We start from the raw sequence: 26,346 nt of genomic DNA, 5'->3' as shown, positions 1-26,346 counted from the left end.
CTGTTGATTTGAAATGCTTTGTATTTTGGCAGAGCTATCAAGCACTAGTATTTGAGCTAGCTACAATTTGATCCACAGCTGATAACCAAGGACTATGGCAAAATTGACAGTTTGGTCCGGTACATGGGCCAAATGATTATTGATGGGTGATTCTTGAATAAAATTGATTGCATGATTGATAAGCTTATAATATAATTTGTGAGTACATTTTTGAAGATAATGTAGTGGTGTACAAGAATAATTGAATAAATAGATATTGGAACAAATGTTTGTTGTTGCATTTGTTGACTGTGTTAACTAAATAAATTCTGTATGGAGGAAGAACTCCATCTTGCATTAGTAAAATTAAGTCAAGTGCAAATATTTTTCTGTAATTTAAAAAAATCAGGAATTTTGGCATAATTAAAAGTGCACAGCTGGGAACTTTTTTCATCAAGCTCAGTTTGCTTATGATAAGAACACTTTCTTTCACTTTAACTGCATATTTCATCAGCTTCTGCATAAATAATGGAGAGGCCTGAAGAATGCATTTTTTGATAATATACAAATATGGGGCATGTCAAAGTAGGTCATAAGAAACTGAGGCATTATCATCCTAATAAAAAAGATAAGATCAGAGCAATATAGCCTGGCTATATGGGTCAGAATTGCGTTCAGAAGTTTCAAAAACAGATAATGCCATAGTTATAGTGGTCATACAAATGCCTCCTCCAGAGGGTAAGCATTAATAAGAGATTTTGAAATGCTTTCTATTTTGGCAGAAAAATCAGAAATGCTCAACTGTCACATGCCTATGCCAGAATATTTTATCTAGAATAGATCAACCTATTTTAGCCAAAAAAGTAGAAACAAGAGAAATATCTTATGGTGAATGAATAAAACTTCCATATCTCCAGAGCCAAAACATGCCACTACCAGACAACTGCACATGAAATAACTATATCATCTACTGCTTAATAAAAATGTGTTGCATAGGAGTGGGTCTGCATTTATTGTAATGTTTGGCAAACATACCTTTAACAGTAAACTGTGATGAGATCATTTTATGTAATGAACCAAAGTCAGTAACCTAAAATGTCTGGATTGAAGCCCAGTTCTAATAACTGAAGATAATGCAAAAAAATAAATAAATAAAAATCTGAGAACTTGGAGTTGTAATCCTGAAAACTAAGATTAGTAAAAGCATGCAATATCTAGGTATGCCTAGTACCTAAAAATCCAGAAATGCAAGATTGCTCAGCATATGCTTACCCTCCTTCTCTTCCCCTTCACAAGTTATCTTCAAACTTGTGTACTTTATAAAATCAACCATATTGGAGTGCTTAGTGTGCCAGTTAAGATGGAATAATTTGACTGAGGGAAGTAGATAGATTTAATTCCATTTATAATAATTTAACCCATATTGGAGAAAGCATATAAAGTTACAGGTCCGAAATGTGGAAGCCCATATATCCTTGATTAGCAATTTGTCTCCTATAATATGCAGGGGAAATTCACCTCCCTACAAACTTGTTCTCTACTTGAGTCTTGTTACTGTAAAGAATACCCTTATATAATATGTCCAATAAAGAAAATTGTTATTGCTTAAAAAAATAGATTCTGATAAACTGTTTTTCTTCATATACAAATTAAGACCCTTAGTTTTATGTATTGAATGCATGCCCAGTAATCTCTCTACCCTTTTGGTTAGTTTGAAGAAAGAAAGAATGGAGTTTTCTGAATTAGCCAAGAAATGTTATCAGCATGTGCAAAATATTTCCAAGTCTGGTCATAAATATGAATGAGAACAATATAGGTTCATAGGTGGTTACTAGGCTATCGGCCTAAGATCCATTTTAAGCCTAACCAAGTTTGCTGCTGTAATAAATTACTTTTCATCAGTTTTGTTTTCTTACTAGCTAATTATTCTGACTGATCCTATGTATTTGTATTTATACCCTTTGTTTGTGGTTTGATGCAATTTTAACCTTTGAAGGGCTCTTGTAGTGCAGGGCGTCAGTTGCTAAAATTAAATAAAGCCTTTTTATTGCAGTGTTTGGTTTTGGAAAACAAAATCCTCCCCAAAAGTATCCTAAGGGTGGGGGAGAAATGCATACAGCCACCCAGCACAGCAGCAGTGTGAGGTGGAATGGGCAGTGGGAAATGTAGGGCATATCGGGTAGGACAGAATACAGGGCAAGTGTGGGAAGATGAGGTGATATTTGTTTTGTTGGGACAGAGCCCCGTTTCTATACAACTATAAAAGGGATCAGGGGAAGAATTACATAGAATGGTATATGAAGTTATGGAGGCAAGAAAAATGTTAGAGAAACTGAGGTGGTTGTGTACACATAAGATTTGGTAGTGAATGGTGATGAGAAGGATTAGACCATACACAAGCTAAAGGAAATAACATGGTAGGGAGGGGTGACAGGTATCAGGGAATAGGGTGGATTTCTGGTTATATGGGGACTATTAAAATGACCCAGGGGCAATCTATGCACACCTATCACCAGCTGATAGTCTGGGTTGGATTGTAGCATGGCAATATTACCCCTTGGTAACCTAATGGCCAGCCAGATTGAATGAATCTGCAATTCATTGCAGTAACTCTCTGTTGTGGGACTTCCTATTAGAGAAGGTCTTTACCACTGATTTGACAAATTCATCTCATCAATGGACCCACCCTGGCCTTGCACAATGAAGTTACTCACAGCCTACATAGGCTAGACACAATAGGAAGGGTGATATAAGTGTGACATGCATTAACATGTAATTTACATCAAGTAAAACATTTAATAGTCCTACTCACAGATGGTCCTTGTTCTTATGGCTGTTCCTACACCTGTAACATTGTATTGATGTGCACCTTTATTTTATAACACTAGTGGACCTTGAGCTGACATCCTGCAAAATAAAGGTGGCATCAGTGCCATACTACAGGTGTAGGATATAGTGATCAGAACAAGGACTGTTGGTGTTAAATACTAGGTGAAGCACTGTACTGCTGGTGGCTATACTCTGCAGTACCTTTTCTGGAACAGTTGCAACAAAATGCAGTGAACTTTATGGCCATAAGCTTAAATGTGCAATCCTGTTCCACATGACATGCACCAAATACCCATACTGACCTACAGCTATAAGCCTCTGTGTGTGTGCCTATATTAGATAGCTTCACTTACTTAAACATTTGCAAATGTACTTAAATATGTTATTTCATATGTTGATGACTACTCTGATGGCTTTGACTGATAACAGGATACAGGTATGTAGACAGCATGAAGAAATATTTCAGTATGCACAATACAACTCATGGTGCTTTCACTGAACCTGTTAACCTCACAGATGTGGGAGGTCAGAGGGTAATATCCAAGTTAACTGTAGTTTATTCCTGCATTGCTCCATGGAATGTGGGATACCAGTGGTCGTTAACACGTCTGGCCAGGGTCATGTCATGCAGCCACTTTCCGAATAGTCCATCATAGACGCGTAGTAGCCCATTCTTGTAGACCCTTGGCAACTAATACAGGAATGTTTTTTTTTTTTTTTCTTCACTCATCAAGCAGGATCCCTCTACTTCAATTCATTCAAACCAGGCATGTGTGCATGATTTTCCCCAAGAAGCTGAATGAACTTAATACAGCAAGATAGCAGATACAAGTATATCTCAATGTTTGGAACTGTGTAGCAGCAAGTATGAACTGCACAAATACGAAGCCACATAGGAGTGCCTTCCGTATACATAGTGAATTGGCATCACTGGACACATACCTAGTGAACAGGTTGCATATGTTACTACACTACTATAGATAGAGAGTTCATAAATTAGTACTAGGTTAACTGCTCTTGTGGGCCATTTTAAGCCTAGCCAATTACTCCATGTGAGAATCAAACCCTGCATCTTGTGTCTGTAAGGTAAACACCTTAACCATTATGCCAACCTCTGTATTATGACTTCATGCACCTATTGTGCATGAAGTCATAACGTAGAGGACTAGGAGTCTCCAATCAGAACTAGCATGTGTGTGTAAGCCATGGATGCCTTTAATGCAGGAGAAACTTAATTATGGGGTACCAAACTTGGCATGTTCATTTAGACATCCCACTGCTGAAAGCTGTTAAAACACTTTGCATCTTAATGTGTGCTCACTGCTTCTGAAGTGGATGTACTTACCAGAGCCCAATGATCCAGTGACAAATGATGGCACCACATATTCCATTTAAACTAAAAATGTAGGCAGCACCCAGGTACAGTTTGGTATCTGGTCTCAAACACAATAATGGTTATGATAGGTGAGACCCAACCCTAAATCTTTATAGTGCCATGGAGCTTTATCTACTCCATAAACTACTAGTTAAAAGAAAAGTGTATGAGAAGGAAGTATTCTACTGGCTTTCAAAGCCTTTGAAGGCCAGTAAAACACAGCACTGCCAAACAGACAGCAAGAAGAAACCGTACCATCTGAAGAACCAATGGCTTTAAGTTATTAGACACTTCATTCTGCTGCATACATTTTGTTTGTATGGCAGAGGGAAGATCATTTTTACTTTCTTCCACTGTCCCTTGCTAGCCAATATTGTAATCTGGTAATATCTAGCATGAAACTCCATCTTAATAGCACTTAGGTGCTTGTTAAGCACCTTTCTGACATCAGATAGGGGCTTAAAAAGCCTGTACTTTTTCTTATATTGGAGCATAATTGTGGTGCTCCATGTATTACAAAGTGATTTGTACACAGTCATGCTATAATGATTTTGATATGCAAAAGGATGTAAACTTGCACAATTGTGGAAACTCATCACTGCTATACTGACTTCAGATAGTTATTTTATGCTGACTTCAGAAGGTTATTTTCTGTGACATGTATCTGGGTTTGGATGATGAGTATCATTTTTATTTGGACAACAGTGAGATGCCTGGTTGTACAAGTCAGATTTGCAAGGCATATAAATATGATCCGGCAATTTTCTGTTGTGCTCATCAAAGATGTATCTGAGGGGGCGGAGCATAGATGGTCAACTGAGAGCAGTGAATTTTGAGAGCTCCATAAACTAGTATAATATAGGAAAATGTTATTATTTTCAAGTTTAAAAACATCAGAAATCTATAGATAAACTACTAAACTACATAAATATCAATTTTGGTGGAGATGTACAAAAATTTTCCTTCAAGTAACTTGGAGATGTATTGAGTCACTGAATATGAACAACTCAAGGAATTCTTATTCAGATGCTCCTTTGAAAAAGCTGCAGTTGATGACATCTACCTGACATGAGCTATCTTTGAAGATGGATGGCTTTAAAAATGATTTAAAAAATCTCAAATTAAATTCTCAAAAACAAACATACTCTTAAGGAACTATTATGGCAACACCATACAAAAATAACAAATATAGAGACTTCTCTAAATGACATTGAAGGGAGACTCAGAGGAAGAATTCCAAATAGAATTTCTGCTTAAACAGAATACATGTCTGCTTAACAAAATAGATGACTTGGAAAACAGGGAAAGGAGAAACAACATAAGGATCTTTGGTCTGCCTGAAAACACTGAAGGAGAAAACATTATTTCATTCTTAACCTGGATTCCTGAATTTTTAGACTTGAAAGAGGGACTTTCATCTGGAATTGAAAACGTGCATAGAGCACTGAGGAAACATGCTTCTAACTCAACAAATACTACAACTAGATCCATAGTTATAAAATTTCTTTCATTTCTGGACAAGGAATTAATATTAAAATTTGCTTGGAGAAAATCACCCTTAAAATACAGTCCAAGCTGTCGATTTTTCTTCTAGAATAAAGGAAAAAAAGTCTGGCCAATAATAATTGTTGAAGCAAAACAACATTAAAGCACAGCTGGCCTTTTCAGCCAAGATAAAAATACTTTTTGCCAGTGAGATGAGAACCTTTAATGACTTAGAAGCTACTATACTCATCAAAAACAACAACATAGTGTATATCCTAGAAGAAATGGAATGGATGGCCCATACTCTTAAAAGAATAACAGAAACAAATCCTTGGACTGATGCTAGAAAGAAGAAATAAAAACTGATTCCAAGACAGCTGTCCCAAAAAAAATAACTCTTACAACTACATCTCTCAAAGTATCAACTGATATGGTACATCACTTATCTGTTTTTATTTACAAAAAGGGGAGGGTTTCTTAAACAGCTGAGAAACAGTAATGATTTATTCAGAATGTTCAAAGAGTCCAATAATTATTCACAAAGGTAGGTCAAGATGGGTTACTATTTACATTATATACAAGCCAAACAAAGCAACATATAATACAAACATAGTTTCTATTCCCCTACTTTGAACTCACTGAATACATATCTTGTTCATTTTTCATTGATTTTACTTATAATTTAAGTAATTAATTAATTCAACAGGGTACCATTCATCAGAGTTCAGACTCTAACATCATATATAATAGCAGTAACAGTAGTGTTTTGAAAAAAAAATGCTGTCATGGAGCCTAATGCCTTCTTCAGTTTAAGTATGATTTAGAAATGTCATGTATATCCTGGTTAAATAATAGTAGCAATCTCTTAGTACAAATGTCATCATTATTCTGTCTAAATATAGTTAAAATCAATTATGGCAGGTATCACAGCTACAAGTGCTCTTTGATCAATCCTGATCTGGTGGGCATGGATGCAGCTGTGTCTGGCAGCTAGTACAAATGTCATTATTATGTTGTCTAAACATAGTTAGTTATTATCAATTATGGCAGGTATCATAGCTTCAGGTGCTGTTTGATTAAGCCTGGCATGGTGTGTGTGTGGATGCAGCTGCGTCTGGCAACTGCTGTATGTTGCCGTTTTCATCTCTGGGAAGTTGTGGGTTGCAGCTTGTGATCGAGGTTTACTGATGCTTGTGTGTTAGAAGGGACATTTGGTGTTTTAGCCTGGATCCAGGGGAAAGAGGTGGATAAAACTGTGATTTGGGATATTTTTGAAGAGAATAGTTTGTTTATACATCTGATGAGCGAGAGGTGGGAAGGCTGAAGAATGTTCTCTCTTGTTGTGGCGGCTTGTTGGGAGGTTATCTGTCTGCTCTTAATTTTTTCTTGGCTGCTGCCTCGCAAAAAGGGAGGCAATTTAGGCTTGAAGTTACAGTGAAGTGAAGCTTTGCTTCAGGTGCATCATGAGCCTCTGGTATGCAATACACAGACACCTTAACAGAAACTGACACTCCCAGGTTGCTATGGTAACGAAGGCAGAGTGACGATAATGCTTAAAGGCTCAGAGATGAATCTTGGCAATGAAGTTTTTGATTTAAAAAACATAAAAGGGCTGTTTTAAACCACATGTACACATATTGATGGTCTCCCAACACTTCGTTTAGTTCATTAAGTTGATTCTTGATAAAAATTTTAAAAAATAAGCGCAATTTTGTATTTAAAATGTATTTTGGTCCAAACACATTAAGGACTTGCATAAGAGGGGAAGTCCTGAGTTGTTGTGAAAGATAAAGCACTTGGTCTTGTGCAGTACCCTTTGCAGTGGTCTGGGAGGTGAGCTTACTCGGACGTGTTCAGCATATAGGGATAGCTGATTCTAGGGGTATTTGGGTTTGCTGGGAAGTGCTAGAGAGTCATCAGATTTCCTTCGTGGAAATATCTGTGGGAATGGAAGGTGTGTTGAGTGGTTCACTGGCAGAGTGGCCACTGCATGGAACAGGACAAATATTTGTTTGGATATTTTAAGAACAGCCTGGAAATGCACCACATGAACTAGTGAATGGTATTTTGGCAAAACTGGATTGGCATTGTTGCCCGTGCTTGAAGTACTGATATGTGTGTATGTATGTATATGGAAATATACATAAAACAAATAAGAACTAGAAGGGTCTCATAATTCAGTCTATGGACTGTATAAACATGCTTGAAAGAAGCTAATAAGAATAAGCATTACAGCTTGTGGTCTCTCAAATAACTAAGCAACAGCCAAAAAAATATATATAGTTATGTAATGTATGATTTTTAGTAAATCTAGACATAAAATATGTAATGGTCGTATAAGATGAAACAATCTGCTGAATTTGGATATCAAAGACCGGTTTTAATAACATGGGCTTGTGTATAATAACACTACTGTCTTAACTTGTCATAAATGATGTACACTACATTGAACATCAAGGGGAAGCATGATGATTTTCTTATATAAGTAAATATGCATAACAAGTCATGTAATTGCTTTAACTTGAATTGTAGTTTTTGTAACCCATCTTGACCATATATAATAATTAAGCAGTAACCAAGGTAACTAATGCTTTATACATGACATCAAACTGACAAAATTGTTAGAGAAACAATAGAAGCCTGAACTTGAAATGCCACAGAATGTAACAATCATATTCTGAACAAATAGTATTAAATTGACAATAGACACTCAGTTTTTAACCTTTGCTGATTACACAAAATAGAATGTTGCCATATAAATCTAAAAACTTTCAGTACATGCCATACAATGGCAATTTATAAATATGGAAAGGGAATTTGTAATCATTTAATGTGATTTTTTTTTTTTTTTTTTTTTACCTATAGGTTCATAGGTTTATACTAGTCTATCTGCCCTAAGGCATTTATAAGCCTAGCCCAAAGTTATGTGGCTTACGCCACCCCTTATGTTAGAAATAATGTGCCCATTAGTTTGTTGTGCCTCTGTCCAGCAGTGACACAGAGATGATTCCCGGGGTAAACCTACGATCTCCCATCCACCGGTCAAGATTTCTCTCGAACAGAGCCAGCGAGGTGCTCTGCCTCACATGGACCGGGATTTTATTCCACAGCATGGGGAGTCTCTGGGTGATAAATCTATCCCTCCAGCACGTCCTATTTATATCCGTGCTAAGGTTTAAGTCACTTGCTCTAATGGTTCTGGTGGATTTGGATTTTTTGAGGTGGTGCATGTCCATTAATTCCGGGTTGGTCATCGCCTTGTATGTCAGGCACAGGTCACCTCTGAGCAGACGGTATGCAACTGAATAGAGTTGGAGATTCTTCAGTCTGGCAGTATATGACAGGTTTTGGAGTCCCTTTATCCTTTTGGTGAGGAACTTTTGGGGTCTCTCCAATTGCTGCAGGTGTCGGGTGAGATACATCCCGAATGGGGCATTGTACTCGATCATTGGTCTGATAAGTGAAGAGTACAGGGGAACAATGACCTCACTTGATCTGGATGTGAATCCCTTCATGATCAGATGGGCAATGTAGAAGGTCTTTCGAACCACTTTAGCAACATGAGTGTCAAACGAGAGGCCACTGTCAACCTGGGTACCCAGGTCCCTGATAACCTCTTCTGTGCTTAGTGGGTTGCCACCTATATGGTAGCTTAGGGTTACCTTATTTTTCCCGAAGGGTATGACTATACACTTTTTTGCGTTTAACTTCAGGCCATGGCTCTGGCACCAGCTATCAGTTTCCGTGAGACCCCTCTGAAGGATGTCTGTGTCCGATGTACTATCCACTAAGGCACCCAGCTTGCAGTCATCCGCAAACTTTGTCAGCCATAGTCCTCCTATGTTTGCCTGTACTTCTGAGAAGTAGATGCCGAACAATAGGGGGCCAAGGACTGAGCCCTGTGGGACACCACTTGTAACCGGCTTGGAGTCTGACATGGCTCCAGCAACTCTAACCCTGTGGGTTCTGTCCTTTAGCCAGTTTGCAACCCATCTTGTGACATATGGGTTTACATTTAAGCTGGTAAGTTTCTCTATGATACCGAGTGGGGTATTGTGAAAGCTTTTGCAAGGTCAAGGTAGGCTGTATGGACTGCCTTTCCCTCATCAATGGCCTTGGTAACTGTTTCGAAGAAGTCGACCAAGTTCAAAAGGCAAGATCTGCCCTTGACAAAGCCAAACTGGGTTGGGTCCAAGGTCTGCAAGTCCCCTATGTCCTTGTTTATGAGTTCCATTATGATCCTCTCCATAGCTTTGCAGACCAGGCTTGTTAAGCTTATGGGGCGGTAATTACCAGGGTCCGTAGAGGCACCGCCTTTGTGGAGTGGGACCACAGTTGCCGTATGCCACTCCTTGGGCACATATCCTGTGGTAAGGCTAAGATTAAACAGCTGCCTTATGTGCGGGTTTAGTTCTTCATTGAGTTCATGTAGCACACAGCCGGGGACACCATCCAGTCCCATTGATGCTGTGTTTTTAGCTTTAGAGAGAGAGCAGCTTTCACCTGCGCATTTGAGATGTCTGGGAGGCTACACTCTGTTGGGATAGTTATCTCTCCTTTGGGGGGGGAGGGGGGGGTGAAGTTTGCGCTGAACCTGTCTGCCAGTATGTTGGCAATGTCTGTGGGTTCAGTGATTTTTGTATCATTTTGGACTAATTCTGAGCAAATCTGGGAGTTTCCACCCAGGTTTCTGACATAGCTGAAGAAGGCCTTATGATTGTCTTTTGAATCTATGGCAATTTTTTTCTCAAAGTTGGCCTTGGATGATTTTATGAGGGATCGTAGTTTCTTGCTAGTACTGATCAAAGATGCCTTCCCTTTATGGGATTTTGCTCTTATCATGTAATAGCTTTCTCCTCTTATTGTAAAGTTTGTTTATGGCCAGGGTCCACCAGACTGGATGTTTGCCCTTGGTGGAAAGAGTCTTGGTTTTATTTGGGATTGCCTGATCCATGCAGTCCTGAAGGTGTTCATAGAAGGCATTTGTAAGGGCTTCCGCAGCTTGGGTTGTGGTTTCCATTGGCTCGGGGGCCTTGAAGGATACCACACCTGTCTTGAGTAGTGTGAAGTTTGCTTTAGAGAAGTTCTTCACTGTGGTCTTTTTTGTTTGGGGTGGGGGCAGGATGTGGATTTCTAGTGAGATGAGTTTATGATCTGATCTCACCAAAGAGGGATATACTTCCGGTGTGGAGCATTTTGTCCCCATGTTTGTGATGATGAGATCTAGTATATTTTCTCCTCTTGTGGGGACGGTGACTAGTTGTTCCATGGCATTTGAATTTATGAACTCCAGGAACCTTTGGGCTAGAAAGTTGGGGCTTGAGTAATGTTCCCAGTCTATATTCGGGTAGTTGAAGTCACCCAATATGATGGTGTTTGGTGATACATTTATACCCTCCAGTGTCTTCAGGAAGGCTGTGTGGGTTTCCTGAGTTTGAGAGGGTGGCCTGTAGCATGCTACAAATTGTAGAGCAGTTTTGCCTATGATTAATTGCACCTGGATGGTTTCCGATGCTTCGTGCGTAGCCACCAACCTGGAGGTGTGGGTATCCTCGATGAATATGGATACACCCCCTCCTTTTGTGGTATGGTCCGGGTTTTGGGGCCGGAATGCATGATATGAGGTAAAACCTGATAGTGCCGGGGTGCTCTCAGGAGCCTTGAACCAGGTTTCAGTCACAGCACAGACATCGATGTTCTCCATACTGAGAAGGGCCTCGAGTGCGTGCATTTTGAGATTTAGACTTCTGGCATTGAGCAGCATTACCCTTAGTTTCTTCCCATTTTGTTTTCTAGGGTGGTAGGTTTAGAATTTGAGCCTTGCCTAAAAAGGCACTATGGGGGTGGCAAGGGCCTTAGCCAATATCCGAATCCCAGGGTGACAGGTGCAAGCTGTCCCTTGTGAAAGCGTGGCTTGTCAAGCATGTCATCCCAAGCAGACAGACACTGGATCCCCTTTGAATGACACCAGAAATTAAGCCAATTGTTAAAGCTGATCATCTTGTCACTATATTGTGGCATCATTCGTGGTGAAGGAAGGATACTGCTCAGGGTCAGGGTCATACCTGCCTGGGCTACATAATCAGAGAGCTCCTCTGTCTCTTTTCATGTAGTCCAAAGAGGTACGTCTCAGGTCGTTCACACCAGCATGGACAATGACTGTGTCATACTTGTACTTGCCGTGGAGTGACCTGAGTGCTTGTGTTATGTGGATTCTAGCCGATAGGCAGCTTACCATGACCTTCTCCTTGTTCAGCCTGGTGAGTGGGACGTCAGTGTGTCTGACTATGGAGTCACCTATGACAAGTATGTTTGGTGTTGTATTTGGCCTTAAGGGCAGTGACTGCTTTGCACACTGATTTTGTTTTTTATGTGTTGTTTGTGTGGTGTCTCGAGTTTGCAGTTGCTTGGGTGTCTGCTTTGGAGGCCTTTGCTGTTTAGGTAAATTTTTACTCAGAGCCTCCGAGTATGTCTTAGTGTGTTTATGTGTTTGATTCAGTGGTGTGGTTGAGTTATGTGAGACTTGTATTGTGGTGTGTGTAGTTGCCTTCTCCTCCTGCCTGGTCTTGCCAGTCCTGAGTTGAGAGAGCTCAGCCTCCAGTTTGGCTAAATAGCTGCATCTCTCGCAAGTGTTAGTGTTATGTGGGAGGAGGAGAGGGTTGTCCGTGTACATGAGGCAATTGTAACATTGCCTCAGAATTCCCAGATTCACCAACTGGGCAGGAGAGGACGCCAGCGTCTGACCCTTCGACATGCTAGAAAGAATTATGAGTTGGTATGAGACAGAAAAGTAGAGGGCTTAGCAGGGAAGTGGGCACTCCTGGGGGGTTTTGCAAGTGAGGGATTTGTATAATATAGGAGTGCTTGACCTGCAAAGAAAATGCTTATAAGACAAGGGATATGCTTTTAAGACAAGTGCTGAGCTTTTTGAGAAGAAAAAGCAATTAGGAACAAGTGCTGCACTTTTTAGTGAAGGTGTAAACTGTTTAGGTTCCTAACAGAGCAGTTCTAAGGGAAAAATTGAAGAACAGACTTTATGGAGCCAGAAATGTTTAACCTTGTTAAACTGGCACTGCCCGATGCTGCTCTAGTGGCAACTCCGCGCTAAATCGCGCTCAAGTACATTAAGGCGTGCTTGATAGCAGGGGCTGGAAAGAAGCAGGAATAGACCCAAAACAGACAATAAAACTACAGTTTCAAGTCAGTAACCACTCCTACGGGGGGCAGGGAAGCTGCTCAATGTTATTCACTGCCACTGATCAACAGAGAGACTTTCCTTTAGCCCAAGCAGAAATGGCCTCACAGAAACTTACAAACAGTTCAGGAAACAGCAAGCCTGTAACTGAACTTTTTTAAATCTCAGAAAAGTGGGGAAAAAAGCAAGATTTTTTTTTTTTGTTTTTGTTTTTTCAGAGATAGCAGAGGTTCACAGGTAATATCAAGTTATAACAGTGCAGTAAATGACCCCACACAAGAGTGCTAGGTCAAGGACAGAAAATATGCAAGTTTTGAGAAAAAACGATTTAAAATTAAGTGCAAACAGGAAATTCAGTAAACAACTTTTGGTTGTGCTCTAAATACAGCTACTAATGCAGAAATCAAGTTTAACAAGCCAGAAAATGCTCAAACTAGGCAGCTATGCAGAAAAACTTAGCAAATAAACAGAGAAAACTACTTAAAATCTCAAAAGTGGCTCCCTTCTTCTCTCAGCGTTTTCTCCTCTTGGTGGTTGCTTCACCAACAGCCAACAAGCCTGAAAAGATGCCAAAACCACGAGGCAACTAGGTTTTAAGAGAGGAAGATGAAGGAGTTTTGGAAATTACCCCTGTTGGCCAATAAAACTACAGTTTCAAGTCAGTAACCACTCCTACGGGGGGCAGGGAAGTTGCTCAATGTTATTCATTGCCACTGATCAACAGAGAGACTTTCCTTTAGCCCAAGCAAAAATGGCCTCACAGAAACTTACAAACAGTTCAGGAAACAGCAAGCCTGTAACTGAACTTTTTTAAATCTCAGAAAACTGTAATTTCACTCATTTTATAATAAATGACCGATATGAAAATCCTTATGTGTAGGAAATGGGGGGGGAGGGGAGAGGGATGCACTGATAATTAAAATGCACTAACTTAGATCAATGTTCACATAAAACAAACTTGATGTTTTAAGTAAGTTAACAACAAACAAAGTGATTACTTAAATGCTGGCAAACAATGAAATATAACTTCTAATATATCCAGTAAAATACACTGTATTATAAACGGGTATAAATATTACCATCTATTTATATTATGTAATAGGTTTTGAAAGACTTTATCAATATGGGTGAATATGTTAAATAACTGTGTGCTATAATCTTTTACTGATGTTTTATATGTGATACATCCGACTTTACTATGAGTGAATTGCTTGTCATTTATCTTTCATATAAATATTTGATTATAAAATAAGTAGACATTTATATTGTATTAGAATTCTGTCTAATCTACAATAGTACTATATCTGTTCAAAATAATATAAATATTGCTTATTTCTATTACAAATATTCTCCATATGATAATTTAATTTATGGAGCTCAGATGTTCTGGATTGTCAAGGTATGAATGAAAATCTGATGGACTTAGGTTTATCCATCAGATTAGAAATGATTTTCATTCCATGGCTAGTGTGGATCTTAGATTTGTTAACATTTATCAATTTAAATTTATTTCACAGAAACATTTTTAGTATGCCTGACCAAAACATTACTTTATTGGTAAACATCGAACATATAAAGCTGATAATTTCCTTTAAAAGCTCAAACATATATACTTTATAGTTATCAGAGGAAAATGTTTAATAGTTACAATGAAACAAAAAATACATAGTCTAAATAACCTAAGATGGATTTAGCTTTATTATCTTTAAATACCAATGGCTTAAACAATCCTAGCAAGAGATCAAATCTACTGAAATATTTTAAAACTGAACAAAGCACAAATTGTCTTCCTTCAAGAAACTCATTTCAAAACAAATGACAATTACAAATGGAATCCTAAGGAATATATGATATTGGCACAATCCACTTGTAAGACAAAGACAAAAGGGGTAACAATTTTATGGAAAATAAATGTGATTAACCCAGAAATCATTTATAAGTATGAAGATAAAGAAGGCCTTATGGCATTAGTAATAGTTAAATATAATAACAGAATATGGACCCTAGCCAGTATATACTGGTTCCCAGGCATTGGCACAGGAACTGTTTAAAAAAAAAAAAACAAAAAAAAAAAACTTGGATTTCATTTCCAATAATTAAAAAGGCAACTTAATATTAGGAGGAGATTTTAACTGTATATTTGATATTTCTGAAACTAAAACAAAAGACCACTGCGTACATCTGCTGTATCAAAAGTTTTAAACAAGTGGGTAGAATCATTTCATCTTGTAGATACTTTCAAATGTAAAGAAAATAAATCTTTGTTGTTTTCCCATCAAGATCACAGATTTGGTACCCAGACAAGAATAGATAAAATATTTGCTGCCCATGACTTACACTTCAAATATCATTAATTTCTCAATCATTCCTTGCCCCTTTTCAGACCACAATTCATTGATACTAAAACCTCAAAATAGGAACAAACCATTAATCTTTAACTCCAGAATTCCAGCATATATAACTAAAATTAAAGAGTTCAAACCCCGGTTATTATCTGAACTACAGTTCTTCTTAAATATTAATTACACCACAGAGATAAAATAATGATATGGGACTCATTAAAAGCTTATATATATGGTAAAACCCTAACTTGGTATAAAAAACTCAGAGAATGGGATTCTGAATTATTAGATCTACAATCCAAGCTTTTGTCAGTAAAAGCTGAAAAAAATCAAGATCATTTGGAGATGAAAATGAAAGTATTAGTATTAAACAATAAATACAACAAAATTCTAACACATAAAACTAGTTTAGCTTTAGGAAAACTAAAAATGAATACCTTGGCCACTTCTCCCAAATATTTACATAATGTATCTACAATAATCAAAATACAATCAAACGCTAATAACATTAAAAGTATCTTCCATGAAAAGAAAGGGAAAAAACACAGTAAGTACTTCTGTATTCCCTGTGTTATACAGGAAGGAAGTACGTCTGAAGGACTGTCCAGTGCCCAGCCAGCAGAGGTTGTGCAGTGTCAGCACTGCAGAGAATAAGATCTTGCTGTAAGCCTTCATGTAGTATTGCCTATAAGTATGACTGCTGGGTAAACCCAAAACAATTACAGAATCAAATGCTAGCTATGGGGGGCACAGCAGTACAATGGGTCAGTTTCAAACATTATCGCACCGATATGATTGGCTGGGTCAAGCAGAAAGCATAGCAATTTGACAGAGCAGTCTATCAGAGATAAATACAAGAAAGAAAGAGTAGTGAACTATATTAAAAATGTAGAGTGCAAATAGTTTTCCTACAGGAGTGACACTTTGAAAAGAACTGTACATGTGAATTTGATAAAGATTTTCAGGATGGTTATTCAGCAAAATACCTGGGACAAAGAGGAGTACTTGTGTTAATTGCAAGAGGAGCTCCAATAGTGATGGAAGAAAAGAAAGATGATGGTAGATTTGTAATACTAAGGGGCTAATGGCAAAGGAGGAGGATTACACTGGCATGTATTCATATTCCACTTAAAACTGCTATAATGAAGCTTAAGAAAATTCTGGGGGAAATAATCAGCTTCCAGCAAGGAATATTAGTTATAGGTTGGGACTGGAATTTGATTTGCAAAAGTGAAGATGTGTCTGAGGGGCCAGAAGAGAGAATTATAACAAAGGAGGGTTGATTCTTGAAGAAATTTATGAAAATATTTGGCATGAAAGATGTGAATTCAGTTCTAGGAGTTCGGAGAAAATTTACATATTATTCCCCCAAGACACAAACTGGGCTAGACTAGACAGAATTTACATTTCATGGGTACATGAGCATTAACCATTTTTGATCATACACCAATAATAAGTGAAATAACACAGGGTAATGAAGTAAAAAAATGAGACACTGGCACTTTCCCACCTATCTGTTGAAAACAGAAGAATTTTAAGGAATGTGTAGTGGAAATTTATTCAGGAGTTATTAGAAAAATAAATTTCTACTGATAATATAGCTAGTGAGTGGGATAAAATTTAAGTGGAGTTTAAAAACAGGGTGGAAATGAAAGAAAAGGAGATATAGTTAAGAAGTAACGAGTTATTTAGAGGGACTGACAAATGTTAAAGTATTCAAAATAGTGAGAATTTCACAGAGCAAAAACAGGAGCAACTGCAGAATTCTAAACTGAAAATAAGGGATTACCATGATGATATGCGTGAGTTCAGAAAGATTGCTATTAAGCAACTGTTTTCTGATAACTCCAGAGCACAAAAACTTTTAGCACAACAGTTCAGGCAAATGAAGGTAGAAAAGGCTGTTGCCAGACTTGGGTAGCCTATAAACAAGGAAGATAACAAGATCCTGTAGAAGTATTAGAAATACTCTAGAAATTTTATTTAAGTCTGTATAAAGCGGAGAAATATGGAAATCAATAAAAGGTCCAAATAGAAAAATCAAATCAAATTAAAAGCAGATCATAAACCTGGACTGAATGACATTATTAATATTAAATGTTTTTTTTTTAAAAAAATCGTAGGAGACGTGAAATAATAAATCACATTTTTATTTCTGTTGTATTTATAAAGTTTTTATGGTTGTTCAGCTGTTTTTTATTATGATGATGGGCATTGTAAAGATTTTGATTGGAATAATTAACTTATGACCTCATCCTTTTTGTAATTAGGCATGCTTTTTAAGTGTACTTGTGTGTATTTTGTTTCTGAGGAAGTCTATGTGGACAAAAGCGGTCATTAAAGTGGAGTACGCTAATACCTTTCTGCTGGTGGTTTCTCCATAGAGGCTTGGTGTCGTGGTTTGTTTTGGTTCTTTATTTTTGCATTTTCTTGGTTTCTGAAGAATTAAATATGCCAAGGTTAGAGGTAGATGAGGATAGGAAGAGAGGAGATAAAAATGGTAATGTATAACCCATCAACAGGAAAGTCCCCAGGAATAGTTGGTATTCCTGTGGATGTTTGGAAGCTAGGAGGGAAAAACATGATGAAGATTTGGAAAGATTTTTCTGAACATTATTTTAATAGAAGTACTAACATCCTAGAAGAAAGCAGTGGTAGCTGTGATACCTAAAGAGAGTAAGGATCCATCGGATGCAGCTTCATGCAGACCCATTTCAATACTAAACCATGATTATAACGTGTCCATGTCTAAAAGAGTGACAAAGGTGATGCCAAAATTAATAGATATGAATCAGTGTGGTTTTGTGGAGGGCAGGCATATATTTCACATTAACAGAACATTGATGATCCAGAGGGAAGCCGAATGTAAGAAAATACTGTTGTTAGTGGGTCTTGATGCAGAGGAAGCATTTGACAGAGTAAACTGGGACTTTATGAGCTGGGCAATGGAAACATTTGCATTCCCTGATAAAATTATAATGTTGATTACGAGGATACATGAGGAATCAGAGGTGAAAATGAAAGTGAGTGGTGTCCTCTCTGATAATTTCTGCTTGAGCAGAGGATCCAGGCAGGGGTGTCCTCCTTCCCCTTTATTTGCATTAGATTTAGAACCACTGGCAAAGAAAATAAGGGACTCTGAAATTCAAGGATATAACTGGTATGGTATTCAAGAAAAACTGGATCCATTTGCATGTGATATTTTATACCCGACAAAACCAGAAAAGGACATTGCATTGTTGTGCAACATTTTGACAGTTTCATATCTTTTTGAGATATAAAATTAATGAAGCTAAAACAAAGGTAATAGTGGTAAATTATGTGCCCATACACAAACTGGCTCAGCAATATCCATATTTATGGGGGCATGATAAAATGAAGTACTTAGAAGTGTGGATTAAAAAGGATTCTGATGTGGCAGCTAAAGACATGTGGGAAGAGGCTAAACAAAAGATAATACAAAAACTGAGAAAATAGAAGCTCTATTTTATGGATAGTAAGATATGCAGGCAGCTAAAATGTTTTTAGTCCCCGTTAGTCTTGTACACAATTTAGGCATGTTTTTATCAACCAGAGGAGAAGCTGTACATAGCAATTTAATAGAGCTGAAGGATTTTATCAGGGAGGGGAAGAAGGCAAAAGTTAAGAGGTGCAAACTGATTCTTCGAATAGAACAAGGCAGATTGGGATTACCTGATTTGAAGGGGTATACATAGCACAAGCAGAAAACTACAACTAAACGTGGAAAGGGATAATGATGAAATGGGGTGGAATCTAGAACAGAAGCTACTGTTAAAGGAATAATTAGTAGATCATATAAAATATTGCATGATTATAAGAATTGATCAGAGGAGGTTAGAAAAGATTGGTAAGAGAGACTGGATAAGCAATTCAAAAAGAATGGGGGATGTGTCTCTCCCAAATATGGAACAAAATTTAGCCATTTAGGATTTTTGCTTGGAAATGCTTACATAGATATTTGTATATCCCAAGTAGACTCCACAGAATGTTTCTTCAAGTAGACAGTAAATGTTGGAGTTGTGATGGGGAATAAAGAGGTAATTGGGAACATATTTTTCTGGGAGTTGGTTGACTTCAATGATTCCCTGCAGACTACTCAGTCAGAGATGCTGGGCGAGCAAATTGATGTTAACTATGGAACTGATTTTTCTGAGCTATGATATGTAATTGGAATTGTCTAGACATAGTAAGGCCTTGCTGAGTCTAATTATAGTGGCTGCCAAAAAAAGCAATTAGAGCAACAAAATCTAAACCAACTGTACTAGAACTAGCAAATATAGTAACAGAGATAAAACGACCATGACTGGGATCACTAGAAAAGGGTAGGAGCAAATTATATAGGAAAAATGGGAATTGTGGGAACAGTACACACAAGGGAGGAATGAGATTTAAAAGAAGGCAGGCCATTACATAGCTCATTAATGTTTGATTGAAAATGATTAGGTGGATTATAAGTGATGCATAATGTTTGCAATTCAAATTGTTTTACTAGGACTTATGCAAAATGTTTGCAGCTGGGATAGTGCTAATGCGGTTTGTTTTCATTTATATAAATGTTTGATTGCCTAGGTCATAAGTGGTAATTCAATAAAGATGTTTCTTGTTAAAAAAAAAAATAAAATAAATAAAAGTCTATCAGATAAAGTAGCCACCCAATGTCAATATAACTAATGGAAACTGAATGATTCCTTATGCCCCAGCCTAGGGGCAATGTACCATGCATCATTATTCCAGAAGGTTGTGTGTTGGTGTCAGAATGCCCAGAACCCATGTTCCCTGGGTGAGAACCAGATTAGTACTACTAAAGTTTCAATATTTTTTTCCTAGATGTGTAGACAATTCTTTTTACAAGTGCCTCCGAATACAAAGATGCCCTGCTGCTACCAAAGGGAAGCTTGAAGACAACTCCATTTGCTGCTGCAAAATCTTGTGGCCTACATGCCAGATGGGCATCATAATAGCATATGTCATTTGGTTTCACCATGTTATGTATATTCTGCATTCACAGGTGTATCATCAGTGATACCTGTGAGGTTGTGAAGTATAAATGTCTGAGGCTTGTCCCATGGTTAATGGTGCACACAAGGGCATCCAAAAATGATGCTAGCAGAGATGGCCAAAGTCAAGAGAAAGGGAAACAGTGCCACTGCCAGAGTCTATTGTGGGTAATGAGGCACCCTCCACAGGGTTCAAATATGTTGAGAAATGTTGAGTATATTGTAACTGTACAAGGTGATAACACAATACTCTAAGTAAGAGACTTTCTGTGGATGTTACTCATGTAATTGCTCCCCTGTGTTGCAGCAGGCAGGTTCACACACATGCACTGCTTCTGATGTGTGAATACTTGTATACCAACAACACTGAAGTACATGATGGCATCACCTATCCAATTTGGAGTGTAAAATGCAGGCAGCACTGGAGGTAAATTGAGGAAAGTGAAGGAAAACCACTTGTGCTCAGTTTTGTATCACACAGTCTTCTCTGGAAGATGCTGGCAGCACCATCATGAGCTCCATGCAGGTATGGTTTATAACTGTCTGGTGGTGATAGTTGTATTTAGGTCCCTGATGCCACATACTGCTGCAATGAGCAATTCTGTGCATAGGCTGGTCACAGTCACCATCTCTAGTAATTATGCAAGGGTCTGCTCTGGCCAAAGATTGCAATATACCTATGGTATACGTGTAATGGGGCTTTTTCAAAGTGAATGTACAACATTATTGTCAAAAGATTTCAGAATCCCTGGATCATCACATTGTGGGTGACCTTGAAGAGTTGTACCCAGTTTTGCATCATGTAGCAGTATCCCATCCTTGTTGGAGGAGGTCATAACATCCTTCACTTCAGATGGCCAGCAAGATGCATATCTGGGATTAGGTCACACATTGACAATCCATCACTGTCACAGGAGGCTCCCCCACAATGACCACAGACTTAACCACCATTTTTAGGTAAACTGCAGAGGATTCAAATAGTCACTATTGAGGATTGGAGTTTGGTCATTTGTGCCGATTTCTTCATGCTTATTGTTCAGAATAGGTAAAGTGGGCAACTCAGGAGTACTGTCTGGTTAAGTGAATTGCTTAAAGTCACACAGGCAAAAGGAGGAAGGCAGAATCAAACCCTGTACATTTCACTACAGTCAGCAGTTCACCAAGAGCCTTGATCCTCTGCACCAACTTCCAGACCTTTGTAATTTCATTTTTTTGATAAATCATTGGGAGTTAGTAAATCAGAAATGCCAGTCATTAGAGTTCCATAGTATATTGTTTAAAAAATTCACGTGGTTGCAAAACCTACAGTCTCCCTGATTAGTTTGGTGCTGGGCAGAACAAAGGCTGTTTTGTAGCATTGGTGGTATAGTGGTGAGCATAACTGCCTTCCAAGCAGTTGACCCGGGTTCGATTCCTGGCCAATACAAGAAATATGTACATGTCCTATGAACCTATATAAGTGGATGGGGGATTGTAGGTTTGTCCCAGGGATTACTCCCGTGTCACTATTAGACAGAGGCACAGTAAACTAAACCTTAAAAAGGGCACAGTATACTCAAATCAAGGGGTGGCATAAGCCATACAGAATCGGGCTAGGCTTAGAATTGCCCCAGGGCAGATAGCCTAGTATGAACCTATGAACCTGTATAAGTTCTGTTAACCTTTTAAGTGAATTGGAGAACTTTTGTCTGTGATTTTGCAAAGCAGCTCTGATTTTTGTCTTGGATGTATCCTGTTTCTTACTAACTGGTCTAGCAGTCAGTAGAGATACCTAAAGCTCTGAGTTGTTAGAAGATGGGAAGAAGGGGGTTGATGATTAAAACAGTTATAAAGGCCATAGATGAGTTAAGGTAGTCCACACAGCCTACCCGGACTTCGTTAAAGCCTTTGACACTATCCCTCATTCCAGGAATCCTTGATAAACTCACCAACCTTAACATAAACCCTTACGTCATGAGATGGCTGGCCAACTGGCTCATGGACAGAACTCACATGGTAACTGTTGCTGACTCCAGATCCGACTCCAAACTAGTGACAAGTGGAATACCCCAAGGTTCAGTCCTGGGACCCCTCCTGTTCGGTATATACTTCTCTGAAGTGCAATCGAACACCAAGGGTCCATGGCTAACAAAGTTCGCAGATGACTGCAAACTGGGTGCCGTTATCAATTCCCCTGCCAACGTAGACATCTTGCAAAAGGGCCTCACTGAGACTGACACCTTGTGTCAAAATCATGGCCTCAAACTTAATGCCAAAAAGTGCATAGTTATCCCCTTTGGCAAAAACACTGTACCCATGAATTACCAAATAGGGGGAAGTTCACTTAACACAGAAAGTGTGATAAGAGACCTTGGGACGCAGGTGGATAGCAACCTCTCCTTTGATAACCACATTGCCACAGTGGTCAGAAAATCGTTTTACATAGCCCACTTAATCACAAAAGGGTTTGCAACTAGAAATAAGGTAGTCATCGTTCCCCTCACTTATCAGTCCCCTCATTGAATACAATGCCCCATTTGGGATGTACCTCACAAGACACCTACAGCAACTTGAGAGGCCCCAAGAGTACCTCATCAAGAAGATCGCTGGCCTCAAACAATTGCCCTATGCCGACCGGCTCAAGAAACTCAAACTCTACTCGGTCGCATGCCACTTACTCCGAGGAGACCTCTGTCTGACATACAAAGCTATGTCAAACCTGGAATTATTGAACATGCTCCACTTGAAGAAATCACAGTCTCCCTGAGCTACATGCTCTAGGGACCTAAACCTCACCATAGCAATAAATAGGACATGCTGGAGGAATAGATTTGTGTCCCAAAGACTTCCCATGCTCTGAAACATGATTCCCATCCACATCAAACAGAGCTCATCATTAGCACTATTCAAGAAGAACCTTGATAAGTGGATGGGTGATAGGAAATTCACCCCTGGAATTATGTCTGGGGCACTGCTCGATAGAGGGGCAGGAATTTAACAATACATTGGTGGCGAAAGCCAATACACTGTTGGCTAGGCTTGCTTTGGCTCTCAGGCTGATAGCCTAGTACCCATCTATGAACCTATGTATTTGTTCATTCATTTGGTCTCTAGCATGTCTGTGTGTGTGTCTGTGTGCCGTGTCTGTGTGCATGTCTGTCTGTGTGTCTATGTGTGTGTGTGTGTGTGTGTGTGTGTGTATGTAAATACTTGGTTCCTGCATCCCTGAGTAGTTATGGAGTAATTAAATAATCATTTGCAATTAAACTGTAGCAACTTCCTTTCAGCCATACCCTTTGAGAATGATTCTTGGTTGCCTTGTTTTGTCAAATTTTGACAGTGTTGCATCCCTGAGTAGTTATGGAGTAATTGAATAATCATTTGCAATTAAACTGTAGCAACTTCCTTTCAGCCATACCCTTTGAGTATGATTCTTGGTTGCCTTGTTTTGTCAAATCTTGACAGTGTATGTATTTAGCTTTGAATACATTGGATAGTATGTAATCTATGAGTTTTTACTATTAATATTTTTAGTTTAGATAATTTTTTAGTGCACACTCCTGTGGCTTCTTTTAACACAGCAGGTCAATCAATTACTGACACTGCAGAGCAATGTAAGGGGGATGCTGCACTCCTAAGTGTGTTGTCCGTCGGATGAGATGTTTAAACGGAGGCCCCATCTGCTTGAGTTGTATGTTAACTCAGGTGAATATAAAAGATCCCATGGCATCTATAGAGAACAGTTTGGGGTCCTTTATTATGTACAAATAATTACACATTTACAAATATATGCAAATCAGTATGTTAACATATTTACAAAAAAGTTGCACTTCAATTTCCTCAAATATTCTCCTATCATATACTTATAGACTCACACTCCTTTTTCCATAACCACCACTTAACTTTCCTTAATATGTTTGGAATTACCCAATTACCATTAAACAAAATCTCATTCAGTCCTTCATTCCAAATAACCCAAATAATGCAAAACATTTTTTATCTAATCTTTTAACATATTCCTTATCTAAACATTTATAAAATTCATGTTCAGTCATATCCATATTCAGTTTATATTCTTGAAATCCCTTCAAAATTTTATTTTATATTAAATTTCTAATAATTTTTTTAACTCTTGCATATTAGAAAGGCATGATCTGTAGTTTCTAATTCATTACAAAAAAAGGCCTACTCTTTCATCCACTATTTCTAATAGGGCATGTTTCCTTTTACCGGCAATCTATTAATTTGTAATCTCTATAAAAAAAAATCCTGACATTCCTCATTTTTCAAACACCAAGCATTTCTTTTCTTTATGGCTTTAATTCTTTCTACTGTCAAATGCTTCCATGGATTAACATAATTTCTGTCATTATATTTATACCATCATTTATTTTATGCCATATTTTTTATATTTAACTTCCATAGCCTTGGTTTGTCTTTATAACTTTGTATTTCTTAATTCTTTCTCTTATTCAGTCTTCTTCAGTTCCATTCTCTGTTATATTTCATCTTAAACCACTTTTATTATAAAATCCATTTTAATTTCCATGTAGATATTTTTAATGAGATGCTCCATAAACTATAAGATTCAATAAACTTAATCCCCCCCATCATCCTTATCTACATATAACATTCTACTTTTAGCTGGGTTTAATCTAGAACCCCAAATTATTCAATAATATTAATTCAATTATTTGTTTTTCTGTGTCTTTTGGTATCTTGTATATACTTGCCATGTATGTTAGACTTTCCATCCATATATAATGTATCCTATAGAAAGAAAATACATTTAATAATCTATATTTATTCCATGTAACACTAAGCTCTCTTAATTCCTGTAAAATTTGTATACATGGTTCCTTAACTACCTTTAGAGATCTGAATGCTATTCCCAAAACAGATTTTTTCTATTCCAAACTGAATTCCCTTTCACTTCATCTAAACCAAATCCTTTACTTTTCCTACTATTGAATAGCATTCCTATATTCTGCAAATAATCACATGTCCTAAAAATTACTTGTTCCATCATTTTACTACCCTTAGTCACAAGGATCATATAATCTTCATAGGACACAACTGGATATATAATACCTTCATTCTGTGTGTACCCTGCCTGACTCGTATCTTCATTTATTTTTTTACTATACAATTCATAACCATCATGAATAAAATACTACTTAACTGGACATCCACGTTTTAATCTCCTATTCATTTCTATTTCTTCACTTAACCAACTATTGATCAAAACTTTTATTTTACTATTCTTATATACTGACTTAATTACATTCTATAACTGTTTAATTAAATTATAACCTTCCAAAAATCTTCCATAGTGCATCATGATCTATTGTATCAAAAGCTTTATTTATATCCACTAAATATTTTTTCTCCTTTACTTTTTTGTACCCTCTACTGGTTCCCTAATAATCATTAATATTTCATGACATCCTCTTCCTTTAATACCATATATAGTATCCTCTAACACTTTTTATTTTTTCTAATTTTGCTTGTAATATTTTCATACATATTTTATAATCTGTGTTGTTTAATACAACTGGCCTCCAATTATTTCCATCTCTTCTCCTTTTTTCCATATAAATGTCATTATACTATTACATACTTGTGTATAACAAATACCATCTTTTAACCATTCATTTAACACAAATATTTTTGTCATAATTTCAAAATTCTTATACATAACCTATTCCATCTGATCCTGCTGCAGAACCAATATTAACTTTCTTTATTATCATGTTGAATTCTATTATAGTAATTGTTTTTTTCTAACTCTGTTTATGCACTCCATTTACACTATTTAACTCTTGTTTACTCAGTCATTTTAACAAACTTCACTATAATCTCTCTCATTTTACTTTTGTCACTTCATCATCACCCCTTTCTCATTGCGTCTATGTCAGAACAGCGAATGCTAAAAATAGCAAACGCTATTCTGTACAACTATGAAGTTTGAAAGCCAAAAATATCGAAGTCACGGATCAGCAAATTGTTTCCCAGGGAAAAAATTCACTGATCCAAAAAATAAATTTTATATATATATATATATATATATATATATATATATATATATATATATATATATATATATATATATATATATATATATATATATATACACACAAAATA

General features: G+C 37.5%; 1 protein-coding gene and 1 non-coding gene across 4 annotated transcripts in view; both read left to right on the top strand.

Moving 5' to 3' along the window:
• TBPL2 (TATA-box binding protein like 2) overlaps window positions 1–26,346 on the top strand; it is a 559,024-nt gene that overhangs the window by 163,203 nt on the left and 369,475 nt on the right. The window lies entirely within an intron of this gene.
• Window positions 21,578–21,649, top strand: TRNAG-UCC. The gene has a single exon. It is a non-coding gene; the product is annotated as a tRNA-Gly (tRNA).

This window comes from Protopterus annectens, chromosome 6.part0, assembly GCF_019279795.1.
Source record: "Protopterus annectens isolate FY-2018-M chromosome 6.part0, PAN1.0, whole genome shotgun sequence".
Lineage (NCBI taxonomy): Eukaryota > Metazoa > Chordata > Ceratodontiformes > Protopteridae > Protopterus > Protopterus annectens.
The sequence above is the reverse complement of the archived record's forward strand: the minus strand, read 5'-3'. Positions and strand labels throughout refer to the sequence as shown.